The sequence below is a fragment of the Pyrgilauda ruficollis genome, unplaced genomic scaffold, assembly GCF_017590135.1.
Source record: "Pyrgilauda ruficollis isolate IOZ18807 unplaced genomic scaffold, ASM1759013v1 scaffold6, whole genome shotgun sequence".
NCBI lineage: Eukaryota > Metazoa > Chordata > Aves > Passeriformes > Passeridae > Pyrgilauda > Pyrgilauda ruficollis.
Window position 1 is genome coordinate 17980173 of NW_024527710.1, and position 13036 is coordinate 17993208.

Consider the following 13036-nt stretch of genomic DNA (forward strand, 5'->3'; position numbering starts at 1 on the left):
AATGAAATCATTCGCCCCTGCTTCCCACACACCACACGTATCTGGCATTTTCTTCTGACTGAAGAGTAAATCTGCTGCTGCCTTTTGGGGGAATTGTCCTAAAAGATGAACAGGTCATTAAAAACCCCATTCTGATAAATATTTCCCCTCCGTGTAACTCAGACTAAGCACACTGACACCATTTTATCGAGGCTTTCTGGCGGGTGGCAGCACCGGGTGTGAAAGGCCCCTTTCTGTTCTGAGGTGTTTGCACACCCCTGCAGCTGCTCTGCCCCAGCTCATGTGCCTCAGCAATGCTGAGTTTTGTCCCTTTTCTCCAGGAAATCAACCTGGGAGCAGCCGGGAGTCAGGTGCTGCTGGCCTGGGAGTGCACACGTCCAGGTGGTTGTAATTTACAGAATGAAGAAATAATCACTGATTCCATTTGTCCCCTCTCCCGAAAGGAATCAAGCCAGCCCTGTTTCCACAGCTGTCAGGGAAGAAGCAGGGTGGAATTTGGGTGATTTTGCACCATGTTAACCTTTTTGCTCAGCTACATGGCCACTGGGTCTGGATTAACCACACACTGTGGGAAGGCACTGGAGCCTCACCCTGCTTCCATCACTTTGGTAATCTCAAGGTTAGAAAAGAGCCTGAGGCTGGAAGAAGAGATGTTAAACAGTGCAAATCATGGAATCATGGAAGGGTCTGGATTGGAAGGGACATTAAAAATCATCTCATTTCACACCCTGACACTTTCTACTGTCCCAGGGTGCTCCAAGCCCCATCCAACCTGGCTTTGGGCACTGCCAGGGATCCAGGGGCAGCCACAGCTGCTCTGGGCACCAGTGCCAGGGCCTTACCTCCCTGCCAGGGAAGGATTTTTCCCTAACTATTGCCCTTTTATCTTCTTTTTCTGCTTTGGTCAGGGTCAGAATTAAATGTGTAGAGATGGTATTTCACGTTCAGACTCAGATATTTATTAATTCTTATCTATATTGTAGTCTTATAAGTTGTGAGTTCTACAGCATTTCACTAACAAGTCACAAAATGGCCTCATATGTATCTTTATAAGGTATTTTAAGGAAATACTATCTAATAAAGAAATGACAAATTATTTTTACTTTTAACCTAGTAACTAACCACTCATATTCCGCAATGTGGATTTCTTTATCTAATGACAAAATACCACCTACACTCCTGAAGAAGAAGGTGAAGAAAAAGGTGAAGAAGGACCAGCCACCACTCTAAAACTTCTCTCTTGCCTTATATATATTACTATATTCTAAAACTTTAAATTCTAATTTTCCCACGCTGTGATGTGACACACTTCTATTCAATCTCCACACCCACCATCCCAGTTCTGTCATTCCATTCTGGAATCCTTCTCCACAGCCTCAGGTCAATGCAGTGTTCTCCTGGGGGTCAGTGCCTGCCAGCACAGAAAGTCTGAAATTCTCAGCACCCAGCTTCCAGCACCTAACATCTAAGATATGTATGGATGTGCCATGGTTCCCAGGCCTGACCTCTCCTTGTTCCCTTTTCCCCACATTCTACCTGCAGGAGCTGCTTCCACCAATTCTCCTTCCTTCTCACCAGCCCTTCCCATGGCTTTGCCATGATAAGGATGAAATCATTTTTCTTGGTGGGTTTTCATGCTGCAAACCACCCCAGATCTGCATTATCTATGCCTGACAGGCAAGACTTGTTTCTCAGCACAGCAACTGAAGGTCCTTAAATCCTGGAGCTGCCCAGCCCAGCCCAGCTGAGGTTGTGACCAAGGATTGCATAAGGGGCTTGTCGTGGAGAAGAGCAGCTTTACCTCTCCTCCATGGAAATCCATGCCCAGAGCTCAGGATCATGTCCAGAAATGACCCAGGATCCCAAAGGCCACGTCCTTCAGCCAGAATTAAATTTACACACCTCACTTTAAGAAAAACAAACAGGGGCTGAGCTGCTCTGGCACTTGGATTTCACTGAAATTTTGTGTTCAGTCTCCCAGTCCTGTGTGCTACATGAGCTTTTGCCTTCTTTTCCTTGATTTTGGGACACTGCTGATTTCTGGTTGCTCTCTGACACAAAACTGGGATGAAATCAATGTGCTTCTAAAAATTCCTCCAAGAACTATGTTAATAACAGGGAGGCATTTCCAACCTATACCCAAAATTCTCTGTGTTTACCACAACATTCCAGCCTATAGGAAGGATGCAATTTTGTATTAAAACTCTTGAAGTAGTTTTCTCTAAGGAATTAATCATCTGTAATTGTGGCTTTGTCTCTTGCTTAAAAAGAGAATAGGCTTGCAAAGAGCTGCAGAAAAGTAAATAAAGAAAAATAAACCTTTTTTTTCCCTCTCAGTACTGGGGTGCAGTGACACATCTGAAGAATTATCTTACATCCTTCTTTATTTTGCAAATTCCAGGATGCACTGATATTCTCCACCAAAAAAATAAGAGGCAAAATACAGAAGATGAGATCTGACCATCTTGGTATTTGTGATTTAAAAATCAAACTAAATTCCAACAAATTTCCTCTTGTAGCCTTCTTTAAAGAAGGGGTAGGGATGGATGCATGGATTATCCCCTCCTTGCCCACTCTGCAGTTTGATTTCAATCTTCACCTTTCCCCCACGAAATGGGATATTTACACTTCACTTTAAACAGTTTAAATGTTTTAAAAGCTTTTTTTAAATATATTTCAGGTTACACTGAGGGGCATACGGTAAAGTGCTTTACATCACTGATGGCAACAGCTTGGGATTGACAGGACTTTTATATAAAAGTGATTTAACACTCCCTAAGTGCTTCCAGTTTGTCATTGATTTGTTCCTGGCAGTAACTCTGGGGCCTGGTTCTCCTCACTCGTATCAGCAGAATTCAGGAGGATGCAATGAAGTCAGAGATGAGTAAAAGGAGATGTAAAATTCCCTAACCTGTAGTAGGATTTGAAAGCATTCTGAGAACAACTCTGTGCCCTTGCTCGCTTCTGCAGAGCGCTGTGGAAATTAGAAATCATTTCACAAATGATATTTTTGGTTGTCCCCGTGCTGCAGGATGGGGAGCAGCCAGGATGCAGGGCCAAGAGGAGCAGGAGGAGGGGGACACCAACCAAACCCTGGGTGCTCCAAAATCCAAAGCACCCCTTCAGCTGGGTTTTTGGGTACCCCTGCACCCCATCCCCACGGAACACCTCAGAGCCCGTGGGGTCCCTGGCTGCTCGTGGAGGGTATAAATAGACAGCCAAGTGCACAAGTTCTGTACATCTGATCTGTTGCTGAATTTATCTTCAGCTTCCTGTGCTCACGGAACATGCGTGAAACCCTGCTGCTGACACGGTTTTCAGAGAGCTCTGCTTGGAAAAGCAAGCGAGAAAATTTATTTTGAGACACAGGGAAGGTGTGAATTGCTTCCGAGTAATTAACTACTTCTAAACATGGTGCGCAACCCTTTTGTTTAAAGCTAATAATCTCATTTTGGGGAAGGAGAGCTACTTCACGTCGGTAGTGCAGGGGTACTTGGCAAAGCAGAGATCAGATTTTGTGTCCTGGTTCCCAGGGTGCCCCAGGCGGGCTGCAGGGGGATTTCCTGGGCAGGCTGCAGCGAGCTGCCAGAGCCGTGGGTGGGAGGTGCAACAGGAGCTCAATTCCCGACTTTCCTGGCCGGGGGGATGAGTTCACTCACTTTCCTCCAAGCTGGGGAGTGTGGAGGTGCTGCTGCCATGTCCCAGCCCTGCAGCAGGCGTGTTCATGTTGTTGCTTGCCTTCACGGTCTGCTTTTTCCCGTTGGTTTATCATTGTTCATTGTTCTTACACCAAACCAAACCAACAGTTTTATTTTCATTTTCCCCCCGGATTTCTCTACTGAAAAAGATCCCTTCTGCTGCCTTGCTGGGAAGCAGAAACTGGGTTTGTGTACAGCTCTAGAGCAGCTGCAGAGGAGGAAGATGATGATGGTGGCCAGCTCCAAGCCCCACTTCTGGCTCCCCCTCCCCTGAACTCCGACTCAATCCACCAGCACGTTTTTATTGTGCTTCAAGCAGATTAATAAAATACATCAAGATAAATCAATACTGCCCAGAAGCTCAAATGCATTTTCTTGAGCTCATCCACTTCCCAGCACAGCCCTTTCCAGAAGGATGAGCTTGCTGCTGGCACAGCTCACAGGTACCCACTTGCTGCCTGGCTGCCTGCCCGCCACACCACTGCAGCTAGACAATGCTGCTGCTCATGGACTGGCTCCACATCCACCGGGATATTTATGGATATATATGGATATTTTTTTTTCTGGGAGATATATATATATATATATATATATATATATCCCAGAAAAAGTTGTATGTGCAACAGCTGGGTTTTATAAGGGAAAGTTTAGCACTTACTGGAAGTGGAGTGTGCTGGTGGGGAGGCACAAAGCACAGCAGTGACCTCAACCTGAGCAATAATTAAATATTTTCAGATGGGAAACGCCACGTTTGTCACCAAAATGATCCGATATTGATCATGTCCCTCTCTGTCCACACACCCCAGAGTTTGTGTATCTGGTTGGAGCATTTCTCAGGTCATGTCCAGCACTGTCCAGGTCCCCTGTCCCATTCAGGGGGACACACGTGACACAGAGCACGTAGCATTTCTAAAATCTTTAATGCCTGGACAAATTCCAAAGCTCACTGCTGCTGTTTTCCTCGGGTGCACTTTTGGAAATGACAATTCCTCACCCTGGGTCGAAAAGCAGCATTTTGAGGTGGTGTTTACCATATTCCCCCTCCCTCTGTCATAAAGAGAGTGGGAATTAAGGTTGTATTTCCAGGAGGAATGTTGTTCACAATGGCACAGAGGGCTCAGAAATCCAGGCAGGATGGCAAACAAGCTCCAGATCTGGAGGAAAGTGGAGTATTTTCCCATTAAGGATGAGCTGAGCACTCCAGTCCAGCTGTGCTGGTTGAATGGAGTCAGCAGGACCATGTGGCTGCTGTGGGAAGGGAAAAAAGAGTGTCAGGGATCTTAGAGAAATGTGATGTTCTGGCTGGTCTCTGTCATCCTGGGTGGCCTTTAAATGGCACAGTCCACATTAAGAGGAGAATCGTCACAGTGCACTTGAATATGGGTTTCAAACCTACTGAGAACATCCAGACTGCAACACAAAATCTGGTGGAAATAGCTGAAGTTACCATTCCAGTCCACGAAAGCTATGGAGGTGAGGAGCAGTGCAGGAATCTTCTCCCATCTCTCCGTTTTCCTCATTTCCTCTTATATTTCAGGCAGGTGTTTTAAAAGGCTGTGACATTTCCTTTAACTTAGCTGAGTTCAAGAGGTGAAAAAGGGAGAAGTCCACAGTCTAAGAAGGAACTCAACAAACCCTGTTCCTCTGATAATTTTCAGATAAAGCCACTGTGAGTTTTCCTTTAATGGGGCTGCACACAACTGCAGAAGCTTGGCACATTTACGTTCAAAATTAATTAGGCTTCATTAGCAATAAACCTGTGAAAATTTTCATTTCCAGAGTCCTCTGGATCCATTTCAAACCAGGATGCAGCAAGGCTTTGGATGCAGATGTGGACGTTCTGCACAGGGAGGAGATTTTGCTCAAACAACCATGGGACGTTTTTATCACTCTGGGAATGTGAGCACACGGAAAACACCAAACCAGGAACACCCTCTTGGAGCTTCTCACTTGTCTCTGGGATTTGTGTCCATCTCAGCCAGCACAGCTTGTGCTTCCATGGGAGAGGGATTGACTCCTTCTCATCCACTGCCCTCTGGAAGAATCTGCTCCAACACTGACACCTTTTTGTGTGTTATCATAAAGTCATGTTGTATTTAAAATAAGCTGGAGGTGAGACTCCCATAACGGAAAACAGCTCTCCCTGTTCCAATTAAACCACTGATCCCCACTGACCTCCCCTGCTCCTCTACCAGCCTCTTCTCCAGGGCTCTTTGCCAGCACCAGACCAAACCTGCCTGTGCTGGTGCTGCCCTTGTGTGTGCAGCCCTCAACTCATGGCCTTGAACTTCGCACCACCCCCAGCCCCAGGCTGCTCCAGGCAGCAGGGATGAGACCCATGGATGGGGTCCTGGCTGCTGGGATGGGATCCACAGCTCCACTGTCCGTCCACCAACACCTCGAGCAGGAATCATTTGCTCTCTGCCAGTCTTATTTTTAGGCAGGAGGAATCTGAGGCTTGTGCAAATGTTTAAACACACGTCTCTCCTGAATTATTCAGTGTACTCTGCCTGCTCCTGGAGTTCATTCAGAGGGAGGGCAGTCGATAGAGCTCTGACATTCACTGTGGAGAGGAGGAGGCAGAGGGAGCACCAACAACTCCCTGCCCTCTCCAGCCCTCCTGCCCCAGCTCTGGGCTCCCCTAGCACTGCTGTCCAGCACCAAATCTAAGCAAATTTGCCTTAATTTAAGGTGACCCTGTGTGGCACAGACCTGGGGACTGCTGTGTCCTGAGCTGTGGTGAGGCTTTAGTACAGACCTAGGGAGGTCCAAGGAAAAACCTGAGCAGCCTCGTATTTTTCTCCATTTTCTGCTCTGGTTGAAAGAGGCTTTTTCCAGTGGCAGATGCACATCCCTGTGCATCACAAACCCCAAAGTGCAGCTCTCAGCCTCTTGCAGTCAAAGGGGAATTTGAGATTTGAATTTTAATTTAATCTATGAACTGAAGCACAGCTGGCAGCCAAAGCCCTTTGGAGCAGAGGGGTCTTTCCTCTGGTTCAACCACTCCCAGAAAAATTAGAACACTTAACTGATGCCCAACATCAATTAAAGACCTTGTATAAGAGTATATTAATCCACACATGGGTCTGTGCACCTCTCCTGCTCCTGTGAAATGTTACTAAGAGAAAATTATGTACCAAACTCTGCAATCTTGTCTTTCTCATCTGCCCAAATGCAGCAACTGCAGCAGTAACTGACACTGCATCACACTGGAACACTCAGCTCCTGCTGAGTACTTCTGTCCCTGATCAGCCATCAAATAAAGTCAGTTTCCCTTGGTGAATCAAGCTAATGACAAAATGCAGGCTTTACATATAATCCAACAAGTCAGCAAGCAGCTGTTTCCAAAATGTGAGATACAGGCAGAAATATCTTATGGAGAAAGGAGAAGGGATTGTGTCACCCTCTGTTCACATGCTGCTCCTGAGCACTGCTTTTCCCAGTTCCAGGGGAAAAGAGGACAGTACAGGGAGGCCTCAGCAGAGCTCATTCCACATTGTCCAGCATCTCCAGGCTCATGCTGAGGAATTCCTTAATCAGACATAAACCCAAGTTGCTTTCTAGTACATCTAATATTTGCATGGGGACATAGCAAGTAGGCAGCTTCGTTTGTAAAGATGTTTAATCACGAAGGTCTGGGTTAAAGTTCAAGTGTCTGCACTAAGCTGGAGAAGATGTAAATAAGCAGCAATTAAAAGAGTCTGACTCATACAGGGCACTGCTGGACTTTGAAATGGCTGAATGCTTAAAGCTCTGTTGGGAAATATTCTTCTTATTTCAGTCTAACAGAAACAGAAGGTACATTTGGAGGGGGGAAAAAAAAGGCATTTTGGGGAAAGGCAACATCTTCACCTGGTTTCAAGGGCTGCAGACAGTGGATGCCTTTAATCCAGCTGCTGTCAGAAGGGCCAGGTTGCTCCGAGCAGCAGCTCCCACCCTTAAAAGGCTGAGCTGAGGCTGGGAGCCAGGAGCAGAGCAGCTGTTCCAGTCTGCAGCCTCACAGCCCCGAGGAGACATCCCAGGAGCAGGAGTGCTCCTCTCCCCACGTGGAACGTGGGTGGGAAGGCAGCAGAGTCCAGATGGGAAAAGGGACTTTCCTGATGCAAGAGCCTGAGAACTGCTGGGTAAGAACAGACCCGTCTGGAACAGCAGTGGAGACACGGCACGAGAAACTGCCTTGCCTTGGGATCAGTCCCAGGAACCACAGACAGCTTGAGCAGAGAGAGCACAGACCTTGTTTCTGTACCACTGGATGCAGGTTGTTTATGTCTTGCTTCAACACGTTGGTAGGAGGAAGTGCTCCTGTGGCAAAAGAGACTCTGAGAGTTGCATTGTTCATGTGCAGCAATGTTTGGACAGCAAACCCACCAGGGGGTCCCATTTCTATATCAGTAGGAAGCTACAGGAAAAAGAGATGGACCCTGTGCCCACTGTGCTAGAGAGGGAGATAAATTCCAGTAAATGTGACTGGAGAGGTGCTGCTCTGAGGCACAGCCAGTGCTTCAGTTCCTGTGCCATGCCAGAGCTGAGGCTGTGCTTGTTGTGACAGGAAATGAGAGGCACCAGTCACTGGGGCGGGCTCTGTGCCCTGTTCAGCAGCCCCAGGAGTGTCCCTGCACAGCTCTGCTGCACGTCCCTAAAAACAGCACAGCTTGGCCTTTAACCTCAAACCTGAGCCATGCCTAGACAGGTGAGCAACTGTACTCCTTGGATCTGATCCATAACAAACCTTGGATCTGCTTCTGAGCACTTATCTTGCTTTCTGTGGGCAGGAAAGAACATGATGGTTTCTACAGGGAGTCACCACGTTGTTTCCATCAGGGAGCACCTGGAGCTGTCCCTGGGGCAGCACCATGAGCACCTGGCTGGATGCACCTGCCTTTCTCCCAGGAAAGGGGATGCACACTCCAGCACCTGCTGGATCCTGAAATGGGTAAAGAGAGAGCCCTGGGCAGCTTTCAAATGCTCCCACGGCCAGGATCCCACAGCTCTTCCTCCCTCCCGGCCATGCTGGAATGATGGTGGCACAGGAAGGAGCAGCACAGCAGTGCTGCCGTGGGACAGCCAGCACAGAGATGAGCACTGCTGCTTTTTGGGATAAGCACATTCCTGCCTGATCAAGAGGTGCCTGTAACCTTTGGAAAGTGGAAGCTGAAGGTTGACTCTGCTGAGATTTTAATCCAGAATTTAAGTTCTTGGTAGCAGGATGTCTTTTTTTATTGTTTGCAGTTTCTGGTGAGACAGAGCCCTCCTCCAGAAGCAGCCTCGAGCCTCTGTCACAGCACCAGTAAGAATTTCCTCCCTTTAAGTGACGCAGGCTGGCAAAATGTTCCATCACGGCTGCACAGCCCCGACCCCACCGTGCTGGCCCCAAAAACTTCCAGTGAGCAGCAGGAAAATGAAAAAACATCTTCTTACCATCTCGGGGCTAATCCCTGTCCTCTTCCCCGAGCAGCAGGGAAGCAGAGGGCAAAGCCCTGGTGGACAAGAATCATCCAGCCCAGAAAGAAGAATTTCTAAACACTGTTGGGTCAATGACCACACCAAATGTCAGGATGGAGAGTAAATAGTGACCTCTGGAAAGTGCTGCATCAGCCTCGGGAGCCTGAATGGCACCAGTTCCTCGGGGAAGGGCAGGAATCTGGGAAACGGACATTTCTGCAGGGTTCCGCTTACTTTATGCAAAAATCTTGGGATTTCACACTCCCAGCACAAGCCGGCCCGCGGGGCCCCTCTGCTGACGCGTCCCAGCACTGCAGAGTTATCTCACATGGCACAGAGATCAGCACAGGCTCCCTGAAAACCACCTCGTTTCCAGGGATTTTGATGACACTGCTGTAAAAATGACCTAGGAAATTCAGTCTCCTACTCACAGAGCAGAGAAGCCCTAAGGAAACCCTGCAAGGGACCGATCCCCGATCCACCAGTAACTCACGGATGGAAAGAACCCATTTCCCACCACTAATTTCCACATAGAGACCTCTGAGTTACAGTAACCAGCCAAGACTGTGGTATCCTAACAAAATAATATTAAAAAGTATCTCAAAAGGGCTTCATTTTCTCTATTGCTACAGAATAATTTGTTCTGTTACCAAGTAACCCCACCGAGGGGCCTCTCTGTTATTTAATATCCACCAGGCTGCACAGGACCTGCTTTGGGAACCATTTCTGACCACTTCCAAAGCGCAGCATTTCTGGAAGCCCTCCCCAGACGAAACAGCCAATAACGAGGCAAAGTGTGTAATATTTTATTGAAACAAACGTGACCTTTATGCCAAGGGTTCCAGGTGAAACGAGCACACTCCAGCGGAGCAGGAGGCTGCACGTGGCGGCTCTGGTGGCCCCAGGGTGCCGTGAAGCTCAGATGGCTGCCATCCTTCAGTTATCACAGTACTGTACCTTTACAAGAGACAGCATCAGCACTGTGATAACTGAGCCAGGGCAGCCTGGCAGTCATTGGCCCCTCCGTGGCACTGCCGAGTCCTCGGTGTCCTCCTCCCTCAGCGTCCCAAAAACCCCGCGTCACCCCACAGGTGAAAGCCTCAGGAGCCTTAACACAAGCGGTTTTGCAGCTGAGGTTCACTCCAGGAAATTATCCACATAATTAGTGTTAAATCTTAATGACCGCGGCGGCTTCCGAGTGGTTTTAAGTAGCAGCTCCTCGTGGGCAAATCCACCCACGCTGGATTTAATGGAGAAAGAGCAACCACCCCTGGTACAGGGGACAGCCCTTCCTCCCCCTTAAATCCAGGCAGCCAGCAGCACTTGGCTCATGCTGCCCGGGTGTTGGGTGTCAGGGAGCAGTGGGGACAGTGGCAGCCAGCCAGGAAAGCTGCTGGAGCCACTCTGGGACAGCGGGATCACCGCGGGCACGGCCCCGACGGCGGCACCAACCCCAAGGGTGGCACCGTGCCCTGAGCCTGCCACCAGGCTCCTGCTGCCTGGTTTTCCAGGAGCTGGGATTCCCCAGCCCACCCCACAGCTTCACTGGGCTCCCCTGGAGCCTGGCACATGTGTCTCCAGAGGCAGCACGGTGCCCTGCGAGGGGAGCAGCTCCCAGTGGCAGCTGTGCCCACAGGGACTGCAGGGAGCAGCCTCCAGGTGCCCGAGTTGGCATTTTTAGTCATCAAATCCACATAAAAACATTTGAAATACACAATCCCGCTAATTAGTTAAATTACAAGCTTCCATCAACCTATATTTACTCCCCCCATTGTTTTTTTTTCCTTCCTTAAAAACAGGCACTGCTGGAAAGACCACAGGACTATTTCTCCACCCACCACTTTTTTGTGTATTTCTACAACTTTACCCCCTCTTTGTTTTTTTCTTTCCTAAAACCAGGCATTCCTGAAAACATCACAAAATTATTTCCATCACCCCCACGCTGCCTGAGGGAATTGGATACATCAAGTTCTGAAATGAGTTTAAAAAAACACAAGGGTTTCATGGTGCCAAAGTTAATGTGTTACTAAGTTTCCAATAAAAGTCCATTTATGATGTTGATGGAACAGCACAAGAAGCTTCCATGTTTCCACCAGCAGGAAGCAGAAACTCCAAAAATTGGGGGGGTTTTTTAACACTCTATAAATAACTCACCTGGCAAAGAGAAGGTGCTGAGATGTCCCAGAGGCTGTTTTTAAGAGAGAAACACAAAACACTGGGCTGGATCCAGCCGTGAAAACGCTGCCTTACAAGTTTGCAACTCCAGAGGGCAACGGAGAGGCAAACATGGAATATCGGAGGAGCAGCAGGCAGGGGAAAAAAAAACATTTGCACATTTTAAAACAAACTCCAAACATACATTACATAAAAAGGGGACAGTCAACAGATTATGCAATGCTGACGTCAGGCAGCAGCACAGATGACTTCAGCATGCATCCCCAAATTTGCAGATTTGCCAGAGTTTGGGGATTAATCATTAAGGAATTGGCTGTTGCTAGGAAAGCACAACAAAAACTTGCTAAAAATATTAATGGATTCTGTCCGTGCACGGGTGGGTTTTGAAAAGGAAAGGAGCTGCATGAGCAAGGAGCCCTTGGCTCTCACTCCCAGGTGTTTTCACACCAGCATTGGTATTCCAGGTGAGGAATTCTACTGATTTCAGCATGGCTTAAGTGTGGGATTGGGGATTCTACATCTCACAGGCTGAGGTGATGAGAGAAAATCACTGCTTGGCAATTCAAGCACGCTTTGATCACTCTATCAGGATTTTACTCCTGCTCCAGCAGTTCCTTACCAGGGTTTTAAAGGGGAGGGTGAACAATTCCTCCCCAGCACCCTCTGCAACAGCAACTGCTGGAGTCACACCCGTATTCCAGGGGCTGATGCCATTTTCTCTGGAGGATCCAGCTCTTCCCCCAATACAAACACAGTTTGTTGTCTTGCATCACACACACACACACACAGATTTTTGCTTTGCTTCAGCCAGACTAAAGCTACACAGACCTGATGGAGACAGCTCAAGCAGGTTCTCCACTTATCTGGAAAAAAATCACCTTTTTTTATAGCAAACCCCACATTAGTTTTGGAGTCCAGAACACATTTTTGTTCTTGTTATTGCCAAGGCCCTGCAAATTTCCATACACTTTTTAAAAAAACCTCTCCACTTTCCAGTGTTTGCTGCCACTTCTCACCTTTGAAACCCGTTTAAGTTGGCCTGGTCGCTTTTTAAACTCCAGTTCCACCTCCTCCTGCCCCTTTGGGGCTGGTGATACTTTTGCAGTTGTTTCATAGGAACCAAAATTCCTTCAGCATCCCAGCGACCCGATTGAGGACATTCCCTGCCCACAGCCCCAGGGCTTGTCCCTCCCCACCCCTACGCACGGCCCGAGGATCTCGCAGCGCCGGAGCCGCTCTCACCCTGCCGGGGCTCGTGAGCTGCGCGAGGGGAGCAAACCTCATTTCCATCTTCCCGGGGCGCGGTGTCAACACGAATCCCGGCGAGTCTGAAGAGGGAAGAAAACAAACATCTGGTTACATGTGGGGATCCGGCGGCGTGCCGGGCGGTGACGGGCGCGGAGGAGGCGCTGAGGGGCGGCGGAGCCCGGCGGGGCCCGGGCCGCCACCGCCGCTGCCTCCCAACTTGGCTGCCAGGGCGCTCCCCGAGGTTACCTGGAACGGGGAGGGGGAAAGCCGGGCAGCAGCCTGCGGGACGGGATGGAACGGGACAGGACGGGGAGCCCCCTCCCGCGGAGCGCCCCCCGCGCCGCTCGCCCCTCAGGAGCGCCGGGACCCGCCCGGAGCAGGGGGGGGCGGCGGCCCCGCCCGCGCACCCCCCGAAAATGCGAGTGCGCCACGGGGCAGCGCCGCGCCCGGCGCCNGGGCGGGGGTGGGGGGGC

At 49.1% G+C, this 13036-nt stretch overlaps 1 long non-coding RNA gene across 2 annotated transcripts; it reads right to left on the reverse strand.

The window, feature by feature from the left end:
* Positions 1–4348: 4348 nt before the first annotated feature.
* LOC121361944 lies at positions 4349–13011 on the reverse strand. 2 transcript variants are annotated; one of them, XR_005956424.1, is made up of 3 exons: positions 12810–13011; positions 11295–12643; positions 4349–4946 (listed from the first exon to the last, which is right to left on the reverse strand). It is a non-coding gene; the product is annotated as an uncharacterized LOC121361944 (long non-coding RNA). The 2 variants fall into 2 exon arrangements; XR_005956423.1 differs by lacking the exon at positions 4349–4946 and having other exon boundaries at positions 9933–12643.
* Positions 13012–13036: the final 25 nt, after the last annotated feature.